The following is a 10,592-nucleotide window of genomic DNA, read 5'->3' on the forward strand; positions in this document are numbered from 1 at the left end:
TTCCAAATCTTACATGTTTATTGCACTAATGAATGTCAGAAGGTATCTGGTTACTCAAACAAGATCCATGTTCTATTAATGACTCCAAAACGTTTCATTGATATACCAAAAAGTTCCTACTTCATTGTTATGGCATTGATGACTCCAAAACACTTCATTGATGTGCCAATGTGTTCTTACTTCATTGTTATTGCATTGATGGTCTATTTATATGTCTCTTATTGATGTATCATTGTTTCAAAGTATCAAAAATGTGGTGGCGACCGAAATAACAATCTCAAAAATTAATTGAACTAAGTGATGGAAGTTCTCTCTTATCGGGTGGTATCCCATGGGCATAAGCCTATCATCAATCAATCCCTATTTATGTGTTTATGGGTGGTATCCCAAGGGCATAATCCTATCATGAGTCGATCCCAGTTGATATGTACTGGAGGTAGCCTAATGGTCACAGTACAATACAGTATTGATTACAAAGATGATAAGAACGAAGGTAAAGTGATTGAATAAATACAATGTACAGGTTGTCACAAGTTCTAGTAAGTGTGGTCCACTCCTATTACGATTTATTCACTTGTTTCTGATTTCTATTGAGCTCCTATATTATATGTGATTATCTACAGCTTTACATACTTAGTACATATTTCGTACTGACGTCCCCCATGGGGGACCTGCATTTCATGCTGCAGGCACAGGTACCTCAGCTCATACATTGCACAAGTAGGAGCCATGATATCCAGCTGCTTTTGGTGAGCTCCAGTTTGCTTCGGGGCTTTTCGTGTCATATCTAGTCACTTTTGGTATTGTATAGAAGTTAGTTATATGGCGGGGTGTGTCCCGACCTTAGTTAAACTCTGTGTATTATCTAGAGGCTTTATAGACCTAATGTACAGTCAAGGTGGTGTTTTGTTAATAGACATGATGGCTCCAACGGTCAAGTATTGTATATACATATATATGTGTGCTCGAGCTTATACAGGTGATCATTTCCTTTCATATGCAACATGATGCTGTTCGAATTTTGGGTTGTCATAGAGGTATGCATGGGAAGTATAAGGTTATGAGCTGGTTCTCCCGGGCCACCTCGGTTACGAGTGCTAGTCCGCCCCAATAGGATTTGACGCGTGACAGTACTGAACTAAAAGTAAAAAACCATCTATTAACAAGACAAAATTGGAGACACAAGTCCTCAAACCATGAAGACTCACCAACTGCAGAAGTGTAGAGGAAGGTACTCAAAGATCACTGTCGCTGCTGAGACTGAGCACCTGAACCTATAGCATGAGGAAATATAGAATACAAAAAAGTATGGGTTCAGTATTTGGGAATGTACTGAGTATGTGGGGGTGGATGCAGCAATTTAAATAATATTATAAATGTATGAGAAATCATGCATTCTGACAATAATAACTATCTTTGCGTGAATTATCTGAAACATTATTTCCATAAATCATCAGTAATGACACGTGTTTCATAAATCATTTAACTCAACTCAAACTCTTAACTCGTGACTCAGAGTGACTCGGTAACTCAAGAGATTTATATCATTATGGACATGGGAGTTTCTTATAACAGACATAACTACACCATGTGAGCCTCATGGAGTCCAACGTTTTGCCCTCCTAAGGAGAGAACCCCACATTGGCGGGAGCGTCGTACTCTTGCCAGGGAGTACAACTTTAATTTCACAATCACAATCCCACACTCAGCCTTTGGCCCACAATTATCAACATCAATCCTACGGTGGCACGTAGTTCTGGGGAAATACCAAATTTCCTGCTCGGTGCTAAATACTCCTCCCAGACTCAGCTCAGAATGCGTTAGGAAATACACCTCAATCAATATCAACTCATGGGTCTATCATGATGACCAAATCAACAGTATATCTCATCGGTAAATCATATATGACTGTGGATTCCTAACTCGACTCAAAATCAAAACAATCTTTCTCAATATCAAGTACCTTTGCTTATCAAATCACTTCAATTATCAAAGGCTTCAAGGAAACGTCATAGGACTCATTCTCGACTTTCAATCTCAAATATCGATATATATATATATATATATATATATATATTCAATAGTCAAATCTCTCATAGAAAAACACAAATCTTGACACTTATCATAAATCACTTAGAAATAATCAATATATATAATGACAATATACATCTCATGGAATAAATACTCAATTTAAGAAGCATGATGGTGAAATAACCATAAATATCAAGCTTATTCAACTCAAGTCTCATAAATCATACATAAAGAAATTTGGGTGTAAACCCACTTGCAAATTTATGTAAATCAATAATAGAAAGTAAATCTTTAGGCACAAGAACTAAAGGAGCGTTATTGTTGAAACCCCACATACCTTAGATTTTGATTTTGAAGATATAGAAACTTGCTTGAAACTTCTTTCTCCCACTTTTAGATCAAGACCATGTTGCCTTTGACTTAAGGGACTTAGTTCTTGAACAACTTGAAGAAATTTATAGGAGATTTTCTTGAATTTCTTGGAGATGATTTGATTTTTGGGTTTTTCTATAGAATTATTGAAAGAAAATTGGAGAGAAATGGAGAGAAAATGATCTTTTCTTCTCTATATAGATATATATATAAGGCCACAAGGAGAAGAAATGACCAAGATGCCCTTTTGAAAATGCTGAAATTTGCTGATCGAGGCCTGTGACGGTCGATTTGACGGTCTGTCAGATTAGATGACGATCCACCAGGTCGTCCATCACTAGAGTGTCAAAACTGGAATGTTCTGCCTCAGAGTGGTGGTCTAAGTGACGGTCCATCAGAGGGACTGACGGTCCACCATATCGTCCGTCACTCGAGGCTAAGGAATGGGACATTCTGCCTTAATCTGACGGACATCTTGACTGTCCGTCAACTTTGTGATGGTCCACCACTTTGACCGTCACACGAAATCCCAAATAGGGAGCTACTGCCTTGGATTGACGGGACATTTGATGGTCCACCAAGGACCTGACGGTCCACCAAGTCGACCGTCAAACCTGGGCTATCCGATAGCATTCAGTAAAACGGCCATAACTCACTCATCCGATGTCGGATTTCAATGAAATTAGTATCGATAGAAAGCTTATTCAATGATCTACATGAAAAAAATTGGAAATTAGAGAAATACAACATCAATCACTTTAGAATTCATATATATATCCATTCAAAAAGATAGAGCATTGAATCAATAAATGTGTCAACACTGTGGAAGTGATCAATGGCTTGTCCGCGGGTAACTTCCTCAATTATCCCATGTAACCTATTCAAAAATATAGGAGAACTCCAAATTTGGGATTCTTAAGATGTGTTGACACTACGGAAATCAATAAATTAATAAAAAAAAGTACACGCTGGAGTTTTTTGGCCCTACATGAACGGGTTCTCCCTTGCTAGAAAGATCCTGAGAACTGGTTACTTTTGGATGACTATGGAAAATGATTGTAGCAGGTATGTGCAGAAGTGTCCAAAATATCAGATGCACGGAGATTTGATTCTAATGCCTCCATATGAGCTTTATGCAATGAATTCACCTTGGCCTTTTGTAGCTTGGGGCATGGATGTTATCAGACCAATAGAGCCACCGGCATCGAATGGGCATAGATTTATTTTTGTTGCTATTGACTACTTTACTAAGTGGGTTGAAGCTACTTCATATAGAGTCGTCACTAAGAAAGTGGTTACAAATTTTGTCAGGAATAGCTTAATTTGCCAATTTGGAGCGCCAGAATCGATCATTAATGATAATGGGGCAAACTTGAACAGTCACCTGATGAATGAGATTTGTGATCATTTTAAAATAGTGCATCGCAACTCGACCGCATATCATCCACAGATGAATGGAGCTATGGAAGCTGCCAATAAGAAAATCAAGAAGATCTTGAGAAAAATGATCGAAAATGATATATTATGGCATGAGATATTTCCATACGCTTTTCTAGGGTATCGCACGACAGTTTGAACCTTCACCGGGGTGACTCCTTATCTATTGGTTTATGGGAATGAAGCTGTGATACCTGATGAGGTTGAAATACCTTTCTTAAGGATTATTCAGGAAGCCAGACTAAGCAACGAAGAGTGGGTTCGCACTCGCTATGAACAACTCATGTTGATTGATGAAAAGAGAATGGTTGCCATGTGTCATAGTCAGTTATATCAGCACAGGATGATTCGTCCCTTCAACAGTAAAGTAAGAGCTCAAACATTTGAGGTTGGGCAATTAGTTCTCAAATGCATACTCCCTCACCAAGAAGATACAAGGGAAAGTTCGCTCCAAATTGGCAAGGGCCATACATAGTTCGCAAGGTACTATCTGGAGGGGCTCTGATTTTGTCTGAGATGGATGGTCAAGAGTGGACCAAACCAAATAATTCTGATGTAGTAAAAAGATATTATGTTTGAACGGCATTCTAGTTTTTGTGTTTCCTTAGTTTACTTGTAATCGCCTTTGTAGTAATGTTGTTTTCTATTGCGTAACTACCTAGAATCCCTTTCCTTTATGTACGAACTACGTTTGACCTAAAATTCCTAAGAACGGGATACGTAGGCGGCCTATGTCGGCTTCGGTCAATCCCTTCGGAAAATTTATCCTTTCCCTTTATGTATGAACTACGTTTGACCTGAATTCCAAAGAAAGGGATACGTAGACGTCCTGTGTCGGCTTCGGTCAACCCATTTATTTCTTTCTGTATATCCCTAGAGTAGTCTTGAACTACGTTTGGCCTGATTCCTGCTTCAACGGGATACGTAGGCGTCCCAACGGCTCAGTCATATAACCTTAAAAAATGGAAACTGGGGATGAATTTTCGAGAAGGAATCTCAAAAATTCACAAGAGAAGATCGACATCCAACAAGGAGAACGAAGACCAACAAAGACTTCGGATCCACTCGAGTTGGCGTTATATCAAAACAACTTTAAACTTGGGTGCTATTTTGAGGAAGAATATAGCGTGGAGAAAATATAGAATCGAAGAAGGTCAACACGGAGTAGTTTCACTCAAACTAATCATTTTTCTATGGATGTAGAGACCAATACACAAAAATGAGAGTCTCTTTCAAAAATCTCCGAGCAAATTGGGAGCCACACCAGAGCACTAATGCTCAAGAACGGTATTTTTTAGGTAGCCCTAAAAATGGGTTTAATACTTATTTATTAAGGACCTTTGAATTGTCTATCTCATTTCTTGAGATCATGGAGGACAAACAAAAGTGTCTTGTCTTCTTTACAAATATTGTATTTAGAATTTTCTAAAAAATGGTCACTAGCAAAAGCGACTTTGTGTTTGCTAATCGTCTACCTTGAGTACAGGTACATGTAGAAAGCAAGACGCTGGCAAATGAACTCAGCTGAAACTATTTTTAAATCACCAAGAGGGCCATTTCATATCATTGCCAAGAGGGTCATTTCATATAATTTCCAAGAGGACCATTGCATATCATTGCCAAGAGGGCCATTGCATATCATTTCTAAGAGAGACATTACATATCATTGCTAAGAGGGCCATTGCATATCATTGCCAAGAGGGCCATTGCATATCATTGCCAAGAGGGCCATTTCATTTTTTTGCCATGAGAGCCACTGCATATCATTGCCAAGAGAGCCATTGCATATCATTGCCAATAGGGTCATTACATATTATTGACAAGAGGGTCATTGCATATCATTGCCAAGAGGGTCATTTCATATCATTGCCAAGAGGGCCATTCACATCATTGCCAAGAGGGCCATTTCATATCATTGCCAAGAGGGTCATTCAACAATTCTGCTGCTAATCCATCTTTAAAACCAAAATTAATTTTCAACCCATGTTTATGGGCTTCAATTTTCAACCCATACTTGCTTTAATGCTTTGGCTCCTTTCAACTCGTGCATTTATTTTTAACGCATGAGCTCCACTCTTAACCTGTGCTCATTTTCAATGCACAAGGCTCTACTTTTAATCTTATCAACCCGTGCTTTTATTTTTAATGCATAGGGCTCCAACTTTTAACCCATATCAAATTTTACTAGTGGTAAGCAGCAGTGGTATATAAAGATCGTTGATATATGAAGACCGTGCAAAGAAGAAGGATCAAATATTTTGCCAGAAAATTAAGCCATAATAGGGAGATTTGTTAGGATTTTTGCCCAAATTTTCTTACCAAATTTAAGTTTTACTTTTTTCTTGTAAGAAAAATAAAAGTAGCCATAAATACTTTTACTTTTCCTGAAAGAAAAATATAATTCTTTTCCATATTTGGCTAACCTCTTTCTTGGAGGAAAGGTTTTGGACATCTATAAATAGAAGACCCTCCTTCTCATACCATCACACAATAGCATCCACAATGTAGTCTTTAAAGAGGCTTTGTTTAGGGGAAGATTTCTCCCAATAAGTTTTAGGATTTTCAATTTTATTTTTAATATGTAGGCCGTTTGGCCAAATCATATCCAATAATATATTTTTAGTTTAATTTTTCATGTGTCGTCAGATTTATCGCCCTCTCGATTTCGAACACAACAATTTGAACTAATTTTGAGATCATAATGAAAGTAATTAAATATTGCACATATTATTATCTATAACTTTTAAATAAAAGAGATAAGAAACAGTAAAAAAAAAAATTTAATTACTTTTGACAATATGAAATTCTTAAATTCTAAATAATATAATAAAAAAAATATGAAATAAAAAACTTTCTTGAAATCACATAATTTTTTTTACTCATATAGATTTGGTTAGAGGGGATGAGCAGAGGGCGGGGGGGAGGGGGCAAGATGGGATGACGTGGAGGCATGTAAGGGAGTAGTTGTGGTGGTGGAAGAAATTTGGACTAATTTTGAAAAGGGAAAAAACTGTATATATACAATCTTAGATTGTTTATTGCAACTTATAACAATATTTATAAGATTACAAAAAATAACAGATTTTACTTTTAAAAAATGTCTTTTTATATATAAAAATTGAAACTGAAATTACCCTTAAAAATAAAAAACTGTTATATACAGATTTCATCCACCCCTATTTTATCTCTAAATTAGTTATTGTAGATTATTATATTATTAAAAAAACTGGAAAAAAAAATGTTTTCATATCAAACAGTTTATTTTCAAATCGGAGAAGTGAAATGTGGGCAAAAAAAATATATCACACGTTTTCACTTCTTAAGGAATTTTTTTTTTGAGATTATGTCTCCTCTTTTTACTACTATTTAAATAATATAATATTATAAATAAATTTAAAAAATAATATTTTAAATAATAGCTATTCATTCAAGTTTTAGAAAATATCATGAACATTTCACGGGATACATCAAATAATAATTGTTTAAGATGACTAACAAACATAAGAATATTAAAAAATATAGAAAATATACACTTGAAAAAAATTTCAATAAACTTTATAAAATTTAAAAAAATAAAAAAATCTATAAGTATATCAAATTCATATATAAAAATACAAAGTTAAATTACTATTCTTCCGACTAATTGATTATGATTTCACAATCAAAAAAGCAATAAACATATTAAATTTATACCCCAAAAAATATAGTTGAAATATATTTTTAAAAAACAACCTGAGATAATAAAAAAAAAAAAAAACATACAGAAATCAACAAATAGTTAAACCCTACATTTTTAAGACTGCACGTTAACCTATGCTAGTGTTATCTAAAAGATAAATATGAAACCTATTAGGATACATATAGAATAATATTATATATTAAAATGTAAAGTATATGGAAAGTTTTTTAAAAGTTAAAACCTACACTTTTAATGCGGTAATCTAGGATATTGATATTTTAATAGATAAGTATGAGTATTAGGATAAATATAAGATTAAATCTAAAAAGAAATTTTTAAATAAAAATAAATAATACTTAAATCTGTTATAACTTGCAATTAAAAATACAATTCAATAATTAAGAAAAATAGTATTATAAGTTGCAATAAACTATCTAATAAGTATATATGGGATAATTTTCACTTTTGAAAATATAATAAAGTAATTAGATATTGCACATATCACTATTTATAACTTTTAAAGGGAAAAGATGGAAGGATAATAGAATAAAAATTTAAATTATTTTAACAATTTAAAATTTTTAAATTGTAAGCAATATAATAAAGAAACATAAAGCTTTCTTGCAATTATATAATTATATTTGCTCATATAAATTTAGTTAGAGGCGCGGGAGGAGGAGGGGGGAGGGGGGAGGTATTAGGATGGGGATGAAATGGGTGGTGGTAAAGGCGTGTTAGTGTGGGTGGGAGGTGGGTGTGGAGTAAATTTTTTCTTTTTTTCAAAATAGAATAGTAGTTAATTTTTTTAAAAAAGATAATATGATAAAATATACTCGAACGAATTTTTCTATATAAAATGATTAAAAATAATATTTTAATATTATTCGCACATCGTGCGAATATAAGTACTAGTGCAATTAATAATAAAAGTAAATTAGAAACTAGGTGATAAAATATCTCTTTTAATATGAGGGAGAAATAAAAATGGACTCATCGAGTATTTACCAGGTCAAACAAAGAAAGCTCCTTGAAAAAAAATGAGGTGTAGGTGACACAAGTCTTAATTATTAGGTAGAGGTGACAATTACTTTATTATGGATTAAGAAAGTTGGGGAAGTTTGAAAATAACCCACAAGTTTTTAAATTTACACTTTGATCCAACTATTAGTAAATATATAACGGGGAACGAAGGAAAAAATGGCGCCTTTTTCTCTCTCCTCATCCGTTGTTTTTTCTCTCTCTTCGTGATATTTGTTGTTCATTGTTGTTGTTGCTTTATTCATCATCTTCTGATTCATTATCATCATCTTATACTTCATTATCATCTTCATATTCTTCTTGTTGACTATTGTTGTTGTTCTTGTTGTTGTTGTTACCCCAACTGCTGCTCTTTGACCAAATTTTTATGTCAAATTTTGTTTCGTACTTTCAACTTTGGAATTTACTTGAGAGGAGACTTTGGTAAGTCAGATTATACTTTTTAGTTAAAACTGGGCAACTGCTAGTGTGTTGTTTTTTTAACAATAGCTTGCACGCGAACATGAATGCAATACAAGAGCAATCTATTTAAACAGATCCATTATCTGCGGCAACAGATAAATGTTCTGTTGTAACAGTAGACTCATATTGGATGGATTCATGTTTAAGGGTTTTAGGTGCCCATAATATGAATCGAATAGATGGGTATTCTATTGCACCAGATTAGTAATCTGTTTCAACAGATAAATAATCTGTTTCATCAGATTACTAATATATTTTGAACAACAAAATACAGATACAGCTCCTGTCACACACAAAAACTAAACTAACAGATAACTTATATGTTCTTGCTATTGATACTGGAGTCAAATTATTCCTTAATTGTAGATATGTCATTCGTTAAGAAATAGAAATAGACAGCACGAAAATTAAATAAGAAATAAAAAGTCGTGCATCAAACATAATTTTTTATAAAACAAACAAAAAATACATAGATAACAGAAAAAAAAAGCTTAATTATTATTATCATCATTATTAACATCATTATTATTTGTATGGCCAGCAGGCCAATCTTCAGAGGGCAGCAGCAGCGCCCTCCGAAGCCTGCGGATCTCCCGCAGCATCCTTACTTTGACGGCAGCCAACTCCCAATGCAGGTCATGAACCTCCTTCTGCTGTTCCCTCATGGCGTCTCGTAAAATAGCGACATCCCACACAGGATCAGCCATATCTAAAAAATGCATAAGTTGACAAAACACACATGTAAATACAAAAGTAAAGAAAAGAAAGTATTCGAATGTAATGTAATGCAACGTATATTTACACAAAAATCAAGAATAAAACTTACTAGAGACAGGAAAAAGTTGTCAAGTCCTTCAAGAGAAAGTAGTTGAAGGTGTAACAAGAGCAAGGAATAAATAGTGTGTAGTAGAATGAAAGATTGAGTAAGGAGGGACCTATTTATAGAGGATTGAACTTGAATGAGTTAGGCAAAAAATCGCAACTATTCACCTCCATTTATTAATGACATTCTTGATTACTGTAAAAATTTCTAACTTAATTAAATTAATCAATATTATGATAAGTCATGAATTTCAGCTTTATTATTATTAATAATTAGTTCTTTTCAGGAACTATTTTTTTACACTGTTTTGAACAACAGATAATATATTTGTTGCATTAGATAAATCATCTGTTACAACAGATATATCATGATTTGCAGTAAATAGATAACCTGTTGCATCAGATAATATATCTGTTGCAACATATAATATATATATTTTTAAAAAAATATATATTATCTTCATGACATCTAAATTTTCCAAATTTTTAATTATATAAATTAATAAAGCAGATTTAAAGAAACAACTGTTCACCTATATTTATTAATGACATTCTTGATTACTGTAAAAAGTTATGACTTAATAAAATTAATCAATACTATGATAAGTCATGATTTTTCAGCTTTATTATTATTAATAATTAGTTCTTTCCAGGAACCATTTTTTTTACACCGAGTTGGACAATTGATAATATATCTGTTGCATCAGATAAATCATCTGTTACAACATATATATCATGATTTGCAACAAAT

Source organism: Capsicum annuum, chromosome 1 (genome assembly GCF_002878395.1).
Source record: "Capsicum annuum cultivar UCD-10X-F1 chromosome 1, UCD10Xv1.1, whole genome shotgun sequence".
NCBI lineage: Eukaryota > Viridiplantae > Streptophyta > Magnoliopsida > Solanales > Solanaceae > Capsicum > Capsicum annuum.